Raw genomic sequence first — 10629 nt, forward strand, 5'->3', positions numbered from 1 at the left:
GCAATATAAATTGGAAGAAATACATTAAGGACATTGCGAAGGTTGCTGCAAAGAAGGTGAGTTCCCTCTATCATGCTAGAAGACAACTTACACCTGAAAGTATCCTATACCTTTACAAAGCCACCATTCACATATGCATGGAATATTGTTGCTATATGTCAGCTGGTGCATCTACTATTAATCTCTCCCCCTTGGATAGGATCCAAGGTTTATTTCATGTTAACACAATGATTTTGTGTTCTTTGTTGAGTGCCATCTTTTTCTGGGTTTATTTTCATTTCTTTATTATGGGATGTAAGTCAAATTTATCGTTAATGGCCCCGCTTAAATACATCCCCTTAAATCGATACTATAAAATTTTAAAAACACATTTTATGGATTGGTGACCTCCCGATATGTATCCTATAAGCTGGATTTTCCCCACATTAAAAAGTGACCTTATATCTAACTCTGTCCTCATGGGGAAGTAAGTAAATAGGAATACCGATACTGAGTTACAACTGCTTTTCTTAATTTTAGACGCATTATACTAACTAGATTTTTAATGAAAATATTTCTGCATTTAATAATATACTAGCAGGGGTGCCCCATGTTTCCCAGGTGGTATAGTAAGGCTGTAGAGCAATCCAACCCTAAAGAAATGTTTCAATTGAGCGAATACCAGCACAAGCACAAAGAAACAAACAAAAAAAAATTAACCAACCCCTAAAAAAATGAAAATAGCAGTGAGTACCTGTGTGAGTGCAATGAAAAAAAAAAAATTAACCAAACCTGTAACGTTAGGAGGAAAAAGAGGTGGAAAAAAAGGAAATACTTTAGTCGTCTGGCCCACAACACACTTACAACATTATGAGCCTTCGAAATAATGCCTTTAAAACATATGTTGAGATCACAAGGTGTTTGGAGGTGTGTGCTGAGCCAAAGAAAAAAAAAGTGGTAGTAGGCAGGCAGGCTCAAACCCGTGATGTGAAGGCAGAAAAAAAGATGAAAGAAAAACTCACATCTTACCGCTACGTTATGATGTGACAGGAAGTGAAAAGCGTTCAAATTTAGCGATGACAATCAAAAAGTTGACTTGCAGAAATGAATAGGCACAGAAATGAATGTCTGGCTTAAGTTAAAAATCACGCACTTAACTCTGGCTGTAGGCCAGTTTCTGCCATATCTGTTTCCCCACGAGGTTGGGGAAAACTAAAAGGGGGAACTCTGGCAGCATCCAAATGAATAGCAATTGTCTGATATGAAGGGTTTCCCCCACTTTGATCAAAGTGGACGTCCCTAGCAGGAAAGCCAGGCGCTGCTGTTTGCTTCAATCAGTTTTGCTTTCATACAAAAAAGGCAAACAAACGTCGGAAAGAATGGGATGGAAGGAATTTTTTAAAAGTCGATCAAAATAAAGATAAAGATGACGTCCGTTTGCAAATTGAAAATATTAACATCTAGGAAGTATAAGGAAAGTTCTCCATAATAGTAACCTTGTCGAGAAGCCCGGTGAAAAAAGCTTTTCGTGGGCATACAAAAACGTGTGCACCCATTTTGTTTTTTATATAATAGGCTAGCAGAGGTACTCGGCATTGCCTGGGGGTTTGGAGGTGTGTATGCTCTTAAATAAAAAAAAATGTTTTGGTAGGTAGTTAGGATCGAACTCGAAGCTCTGAGGTAAAGTTGGGAAAAAACATGAGACGTTAACCGCTCGGCCAGCAAGAAAAAGTAAGTGAAAGACGTTTGAATTTATTTAGGTAGGATTGACAGGTGCCCGCTTAATGAGGTCAGTAGAAGTCGCGGAGTTAAGATTTATGACGACGTAAGCAATGGCTATTCAGCAGTTAACATTTTCTGCGGGACAGTCTTTAATGAGATGAAAACCCAACTTTGGGGAGAAAAAGCAGCTCCCCTGTTTATTAGGGGAGTATGAAAGCAATTGTCTGATATGACAGTGAAAAGCCAACATTGACCAAACGTTTACATTGCTTTCTGGAGACCACTTTTTTTTATACTGAATAGCGAAAGAAACATGTGGCGATCTAAAAGTCTGGAAAAAAGAGCATTTAAAAGTGATATTTGTGTGATGTCTTTCGGCTGTCAGAGCCCTCCAAGGTCACTGCGGCAAGCGGCCTCCAGTTGGGACGGTATAGGCGGCGTCGAATCAATAGACCGCTACACCATTTCGCTGTCCCTCTTTACACAGACAAGCATGTGGCGTAAGCTATTGGATTCACTGCGTCTCATAGTGGTATAACCGGGGATCTGAGGTTCGTCTGGTACAGACTTCAGCCAGGTATCCAGCGCCGACTTGAACGATTCTGTTTTGCAGTTCGTGATCTCTCTGATGTTACGTGATAGGCAATTGAAGAGTGTAGGACCCCGGGAATTTAAACTCTATTCCCTGAGCCGTCGGATCCAGTTGTCCCTGGCACTGGTTAGGGGTGGTACCACACACCTTCTGCCACGTTTTGAGATATGGTGCTGTATACCAGCGTTGGGCACCTGGTTCTCCATCATACGCCAGGTATAGATGATTGAATATCTTTCTTGCCTGTGTTGAATCGATTTGATATTCAACATATCCAGCAGTTGCCAATAATTCAATTGACTATAACCAGTTATCTTTCTTAGAAACGACTTCTGGATGGCCTCTAATGCTTGAATATGACCTTTTCTGTCCGGAGTCCACAGCTGACAACAGTAATCAATGTGCGGCAACACCAGCGAATTCCAGAGTGTCAGCATTAGTTTTTTTTGTCTTGTTTTGAAAGTGCGTAGAATCCAACTGGAAAGGCTCCATGCAGTTGAACAAACTTTGTCGATCTGGGAGGTGAATGTACCATCAGAATCCAACGTTACTCCCAGATCGTGCACAGTATTTTTGGTTTTAATTAGCTTCCTGTCTTGGGTCGAGTACTTAGATGCTTCTCTCAGGTCCTTCCTTCTACTGTATTTGATACACTCGAATTTCCAGGAGTTAAACTGCATATTGTTGTCATCCGTCCATTGGTAGATAGTGTCTAGATCATCTTGGAGATCTTGTACATCAGAAGAATCTTTTATTTTCCTGCCAATCCTGGTGTCGTCGGCAAAACTTGAGACGAAAGACGATTTGACTTTTTCGTCTATGTCGCCGATTAGTACGAGGAACAGCAGCGGACTAAGTACTGAACCTTGGGGAACGCCAGATAGCACTTTGGTCGGGGGAGATGCAGAGCCATTTACTACAACTGTCTGGTAGCGATCTGTTAGGAATGATTTAATCCATAGGATCAATTTACCTCCAATTCCAAGATGTTGGAGCTTTTTGATGGTTACTGCAAAGTCCACTTTGTCGAACGCCTTTGCAAAGTCTAGGTATATCACGTCGACATTACATTCATTGTCTAGAGTATTAATGATCCTATCATGATGGATTAGAAGCTGACTTAAGCAGGATCTTCCGGTTCTGAATCCATGCTGTCCTGGATTGAACAGACTGTGGTTGTTGTTGAGGAATTCCATCAAGTACTTTTGAAGGACCTTTTCGAATACTTTTGTAATGTGGGATGTTAGTGCCACTGGTCGATATTGCTTGGGGAGAGATCGACCGTTGGGGAGAGATCGATCGAAAGTTGGGCAAATTAAATACACGCGCAACCTCCATTAAGTCATACATATTATCATCTAGGCAGCATATAAAAAGTTTTAAAAACGAGTGAGCCGACCGAGCGCTCTCCTGAAAAAATCCTTTTGTGGACATACAAAAAAAGTGCACACACATACATACATACACACACACATTTTTGCTTTTATATTTATAGACTAGTGGGGTGTTTCCGGCGTTGCCCAGGTGTTTTGGAGGTGTAAAAAAAAAAAGTCTTTGAAGGAAAGTAGGCTCAAATCCAAATTCTTGAGGCGAAGGCGGAAAAAAGCGGGATAACTTACCTTGATGCTACAAAGGCAGTGTAATGAGAGTTGATGAAATTAAATAATTAAAAAGTTATGTGACAGGTGCGTAAATTCAATGAGGTCAAAACATCACGCTATAGGGGAAATGAAATCCGGCACTTAACTTTGGCTGTGAGGTAGTTGTTTTGTTTCTTCAAATTGTTAGGGGAAAACCAGCTTCAAAACAACACTGATGGGGGCGTGTGTAGGTGGTCTAGTAAGAAACCCTGAAGAATTTTTTTTAAAATAATGGTAGTAGCGCGGGAGAGGGGGGAGAATCAAAACAACAGTAGGCAGAGGTGTTAAAAAAAAGTAGTAGTAGGCAGGCAGACTCTAAGTTGTAACATGAAGAAGACAAAAAAACGTGAAGTCTTAGCTGATGTCTTCATGGCCCGACCGGAAGCAGAGAGTGTTGAAATTAAGTGTAGTCAATCGAAATGAAGACAATGATGCAAAAATCGACCCCTCCTTGTACAAAATGGCTGAGTTTAAGGTGAGGAAATAATTGTTTTGGGCCAATTTTTCGACATTTGTTCTCTGAAGGATCAAGGTTTAGAACGATACTGGTTTCGTCAGGTTGTGTCATCTTTGTCGAAAGTTTTAGCAAGACACACTATCACGCACACACATACATTTTGCCTTTTATATATTAGACTAGCGGAGGCCCCCAGCATTGCCTGGGTGCGTAGAAGTTTTATGGTAAGGGTATTGATCAACGGAGCCCAAAAAAAATATTTCAAAACACCTGTAATGTAAAGGAGGAACAGAAGGTGAAAAAAAACACCAACTGCTTAGCCCCCGCAACATATATTACTTATATTAAAAAATAAACATATGACGTTGCTGGCGTTTGAAATAAGGTTAGCCATTGAAAGGCGTATGATGACTTTGCAAAAATATCGACACAAAAACTGACCCCTCCTTTAAAAGAACAGCCCAGTTGCCAGTCAAAGAATTAATGTTTTTTGCCAATTTTGGGATATTTGTCATCCGAGAGACTAACCTTTCAAACGATACCAATTTTGTCAGTGTTGGTTGCGTGTGTTGAAAGTTTTTGTCAGATATACAAACACACACTATCACACACACATTTTGCTTTTTATATTGTAGATAGATTGATAACGAAAATAACAGCATAAAACTACTTAGATTTTTTTTGTGTTTGTTTATAATCACGATTTTTATAAATTGCTGGAAAACTTAACATAGCTACTGCTCCTCCATGTTTAGAACAACTTTCTAAATTTGTGGAGAGTGGGGGGGTGTTAATCTGCACAAGTGTCAAAATTTTTCTGACAGGATCTCTTACAGTGAACAGATATGGATTTGCCTATAGTCGGGTTTGTTGGGGGATTTTACGATTGGTATGATTGGGGTAAAAAATGCACATTCCATGTAAAAACCAGCACAACTATAGGTGTATCAGAATCGGCCATTAAAAATGCTGTATATGAACTTGAATAAATCAACTTACTATTTTTCAAAGTTTATAACTACTTCAAAAATGTAATTCGAACCCTAATTTTTTTTCAATCAAAGGAGCAAAAACCAAATTTAAAAAAATAACAAGTTTAATAGCAAATCATGCAATATTTGTTTTTTAAATCGGTTTTCTTTAAAAAAGATTTGAAGAAAATCAACAAAATTTTACTTACTTCGTTTATAAAACATATATATAAATTCCAAAAAATCACTTACCTATAAAAAATTCTATTCAATGTGTATTTCCATTGTTCATTGTTAAGAATTTATCCATATTTATACTTATATTCCATGTCCTTTTTAAATAAAATCCTTTTTTAAACAAGGATTCACAAAAAAGACGTAAACTCATTTTTTGACTGTTCAAATGAAGGGAGACAAATCTGATTTTTCTTCATGATTATCTTACGGTGACTTATAAACGCCATAATTAATATCTCTTTTTATTGCAGGCTGTTGTATTTTTCGGCCTCCATAAGTGAAAAAAAGCACACATTCACTTATAAGTTTTTGCTGTTAAACGAAAAACCCAGTTGCCCGATTCAAAAAAAAAAAATTCTCTTAATGAAATACACAAATTTTTTATTATTATATTTTATTTCTACTTTATCGAGTGAATTTTTTTTTAAATATCTAAAAAAAGAAAACATTGAATGAAACAGGAAAAATTGTCGTCAGCGTCCGGTATTTACTTGACGATATAAGCATAACAAGATTTCATTAAAAAAAAAAAATCAACATGGTTTTAAAAAAAAGGGTTTTACACTTTGGACTTTATAGGTAAATTTCCAAAAAACACTTCTTTTTGTTTGTTTTAAATTAGAATATTTTATTTATTGATCTTTTATCTTCAATTTGGGATATATAAAACTTTGGTACATAAATTAATTATTAAAATTTTGGGTTTGTATTACTGCACACATTGATTCGAAAAAGTTGTCAAAAAACAAATATATAACAAATAAATATTATCAAAGGCAAGATAAGTTACTTTTCTACCAAACTGGATACATTTTTTTTTGTTTTTATTCAATGTAACATGTTTATTCAGCTCGAAAAACATGCAGTGTTTACCGATGTATTGGAAAATTCAAAATGGCGCCCGACACTCTCTTTAACATGGTAAGTTTGGGAAAAGGTGTTATAAATAATAAACTAGACAAAATACTATTAAAAAACACCGAATATATGTCAACTTATGTCACGGTAACATATAATGAGCGAATTTCTAACAGTATTTTGTCTAGTTTATTATTTATAACATCTTTTCCTGAACTTACCGCGTTAAAGAGAGTGTCGGGCGCCATTTTGAATTGTCCAATACATCGGTAAACACTGTATGCTTTTCGAGCTGAATGAACATGTTACATTGAATAAAAACACGAAAAATATATCCAGTTAGGTAGAAAAGTAACTTATCTTGCCTTTGATAATATTTATTTGTTATATATTTGTTTTTTTGACAACTTTTTCGAATCTATGTGTACAGTAATACAAACCCAAAATTTTAATAGATATTTCAAAATAGGGGTGGGGGTAAAAAAAAAACGTTTGTCTAAAATATTATATTCGGTTTATTGGAAAGAGCATAGAATTTCACATTGACCCTGAAAATATCGTAAAAATTGAACAAATACAAAAGTTTTGATAGATTTTTAAAATTTAAAAAAATTTTTTAAAAATTTCACTTGTAAAATTTAATTGATTTCATACGTAAAGAAAATGGCTGGCTGGACACGCACCGGCACTTTGTAAACACTGTTTTTGTTTGCTTTTTTTAGATAAAAAAATAATATTTCTATTATTTTTTAAACAACTTTAATAGTTTATTTTGGAAGTATAGTCCATACAGAAAATAAACAACCCACTTTAAAAGGAGAAACTACGAGTTTTTTTTATATTTTATTCGCAATTTTCTGTTAGGAGTGACAAAAATTCCCCCAAAATTCTCATACACCTAGCTCAACGATCTAACACTACTACGGTGATGGGACAGGAGCTGGAGCATAGCAGAAAGTGCAGACTGCAGAAGCAGAACTTATTCAATTACAATAATGTTTAAGGAAGAATTGATCTATTAAAATAATTTATTTATTTTGAATTATTTTGAAGATGTTGATATTTTATACTATTTATTTAAAATGAAGTGTCTTTTTTTTTGTTTATTTTTTATTTTACTGAAGATAAAACTAATTTGTTTAATTTTCAAATTTATTGTTAATGCAAAAAGCAGAATGGGTTTGGCGAAAAGCTAGACATTTTCATTGATTTATTAAGAATAAAAATACATACGAACAGATTTAAATAAGGTTCTACTTACGTTTTTCAATTTTCTTTCGTCTGCTTTATGATTTTGGTACTAGTGCATGAGCTGGCCTGGGCGTGGCTTATCACTCGCTCGGATTTCTCCGTAAAATGACGTCACATGCTGCCATCTGACGGAGAAAATGGACGAAGGGTGGGGGTGGGGTGCGTACAGAGAGAGAAAACGCAAAAAAATAAATGGCCGACAGGGGGAGGGGGGGGGGCTAGCAGCGCCAAATACAAGTTTCCAGAACATTTCGACATGAAACTACTTGAAAAATTAATTCTAGCATTTTCTTTAATTACTATAAAATTAATATAGTGGTAAAATTATTTAAAAAAAAAAGAAAACAGAAGCCAAATTTGAAGCCAAATTAAAAAAAAAGAAGGCCAAACCATTTCAAAAAAGGTCAAATTCACGAAATTAGCCATTAAAAGAATAATAAATGGTAACAATAACATTATGAATAAAAGTTACTTTCCAACTTATCTGCATCATTCGTTGGTATTTTTAAGTAGTTTTAAGTGCTTTTTATTTCATATCGAATGTTAGAGCGGTTTCCGCTAACTTTGCCAAATTTTAAAATGCCGTAAAACATACCCTGTTTTTTTTTTTTTTTTTTTTTTTTTTTTAATAATTACTACTTTTTTAAATAGAAAAATGAATGATGCAGGTAAGTTGCAAAGTAATTTTTATTGTCAAATAATAACAGAAAAACTTACCGTAATTATTTTTCACATGCATGGGAGTCAAATAGAAGAAAACTTGTAATGTTTCCAAGGAAAAAAGCTAAACAAAAAAAAAAAAAAATGGACGACTCTAGCAGCAGCAGAAGCGCCAAATACAAGTTTCCAGTGCTTGAAAAATGAATTGACGAATAACACCGACCACTCTAATTTGTTTTTTTTTTTTTTTTTTTTTTTTAAAGGTAATTGAGGTCGCTGACAACGAATCTGATAGTCAAACTTGGTGCAAATTTACCGTTTGCATGGTATTTACCCCTGAACCCACGAACTACTTTTGACCATTTTGCAGCTTCCGTTTATGCTACGCGCATACAGGGGGGGGGATGTGGTGTTGGGGCGCGCGCGCGCCCCAACACCACATCCCCCCCCCTGTATGCGCGTAGCATAAACGGAAGCTGCAAAATGGTCAAAAGTAGTTCGTGGGTTCAGGGGTAAATACCATGCAAACGGTAAATTTGCACCAAGTTTGACTATCAGATTCGTTGTCAGCGACCTCAATTACCTTTAAAAAAAAAAAAAAAAAAAAAAAACAAATTAGAGTGGTCGGACTGGTCGGTGTTATTCGTCAATTCATTTTTCAAGCACTGGAAACTTGTATTTGGCGCTTCTGCTGCTGCTAGAGTCGTCCATTTTTTTTTTTTTTTTGTTTAGCTTTTTTCCTTGGAAACATTACAAGTTTTCTTCTATTTGACTCCCATGCATGTGAAAAATAATTACGGTAAGTTTTTCTGTTATTATTTGACAATAAAAATTACTTTGCAACTTACCTGCATCATTCATTTTTCTATTTAAAAAAGTAGTAATTATTAAAAAAAAAAAAAAAAAAAAAAAAAAAACAGGGTATGTTTTACGGCATTTTAAAATTTGGCAAAGTTAGCGGAAACCGCTCTAACATTCGATATGAAATAAAAAGCACTTAAAACTACTTAAAAATACCAACGAATGATGCAGATAAGTTGGAAAGTAACTTTTATTCATAATGTTATTGTTACCATTTATTATTCTTTTAATGGCTAATTTCGTGAATTTGACCTTTTTTGAAATGGTTTGGCCTTCTTTTTTTTTAATTTGGCTTCAAATTTGGCTTCTGTTTTCTTTTTTTTTTTAAATAATTTTACCACTATATTAATTTTATAGTAATTAAAGAAAATGCTCTGTACGCACCCCACCCTTCGTCCATTTTCTCCGTCAGATGGCAGCATGTGACGTCATTTTACGGAGAAATCCGAGCGAGTGATAAGCCACGCCCAGGCCAGCTCATGCACTAGTACCATGATTTTTTACGAAATATAAAAAGAAAATATGAGAAAAAACAAAAAACAAAAGCAACTACATTTCTAAAATAAGAAATGGTTTTACAGAAAAACGAAAATATTTTATATATTTCAAGAAATTTCTTCATTTATTTATTAAAAATAAAACACATACCAACATATTTAAATAAAGTTTCACTTACATTTGAGTATTCTTTCATCTGATTTATGACTTTTACGTCGAAAAAAAAATGAAAATATGAGAGAAATGTAAACGATTAAATTCACAAATTAAACAATTTCTGTATTTCACGAAAAATGCGATGAAAAGTGATAAAAATCTCTTTATAAGAAGAATTCAAATCAAAGGGCAGATAACTCGATTTTAAGCTGACCGATTTCATTTAAAGAATTTGAGTTTTTTCTTTCTTTCTGTTTTTTTTTTGTATGGCGATAATTATCATAGTTACATTGCCTTTTGGTCAAGATCAAAGTGTAGTATCTGTCCTTCAGATGCTGCACTTCTATTTCTTGTTCTCAGTGGAGGAGAAATCCTTCACGACTGAGACAATTTTTATTTTTTTACCTTTTCTCCACGTTAAAAAACAACCCTCCTGGTGTCTAACTCTATCCCGTGGGGAGGCATAGTAAATAGGTACATTAAACATAATGTCCCCGTTTTTTATGATAATCGATAATAGTTAGCATTACCCCGATGCATGAAGTATTGTTGCCACATTTGGGCTGGTGCATTTACCACTAGCCCCTACTACCTTTTAGACAGGGTGAAAAAATTTCAAATCTAATAGGTGACGCGCTATAAAACGAGAGTGATCCTTTTTCCGGAGTCTTATTTTATACCACATAAAAAAAAAAATAAATTAAAAAAAAAAACGACTCTGTGTTTCACTTTCCTTGGTGGAGAGGT

General features: G+C 35.0%; 1 protein-coding gene across 3 annotated transcripts in view; it reads right to left on the reverse strand.

The window, feature by feature from the left end:
• LOC145243832 (uncharacterized) overlaps positions 1 to 10039 on the reverse strand; it is a 30683-nt gene extending 20644 nt beyond the window's left edge. The window contains exons 1-2 of one of the 3 annotated variants that reach the window (XM_080106856.1): positions 9905 to 10031; positions 7718 to 7740 (exon numbers count right to left, since the gene is read on the reverse strand). The gene's annotated coding sequence lies outside the window, so the exon portion shown is untranslated. Of the gene's footprint in view, positions 1 to 7717; positions 7741 to 9904 lie in introns of all 3 variants that reach the window. The other 2 variants (XM_080106855.1, XM_080106854.1) reach the window with 2 other exon arrangements.
• Positions 10040 to 10629: the final 590 nt, after the last annotated feature.

Source organism: Euprymna scolopes, chromosome 22, assembly GCF_053919585.1.
Source record: "Euprymna scolopes isolate OS-2025 chromosome 22, ASM5391958v1, whole genome shotgun sequence".
NCBI classification, from domain to species: Eukaryota; Metazoa; Mollusca; class Cephalopoda; order Sepiida; family Sepiolidae; genus Euprymna; species Euprymna scolopes.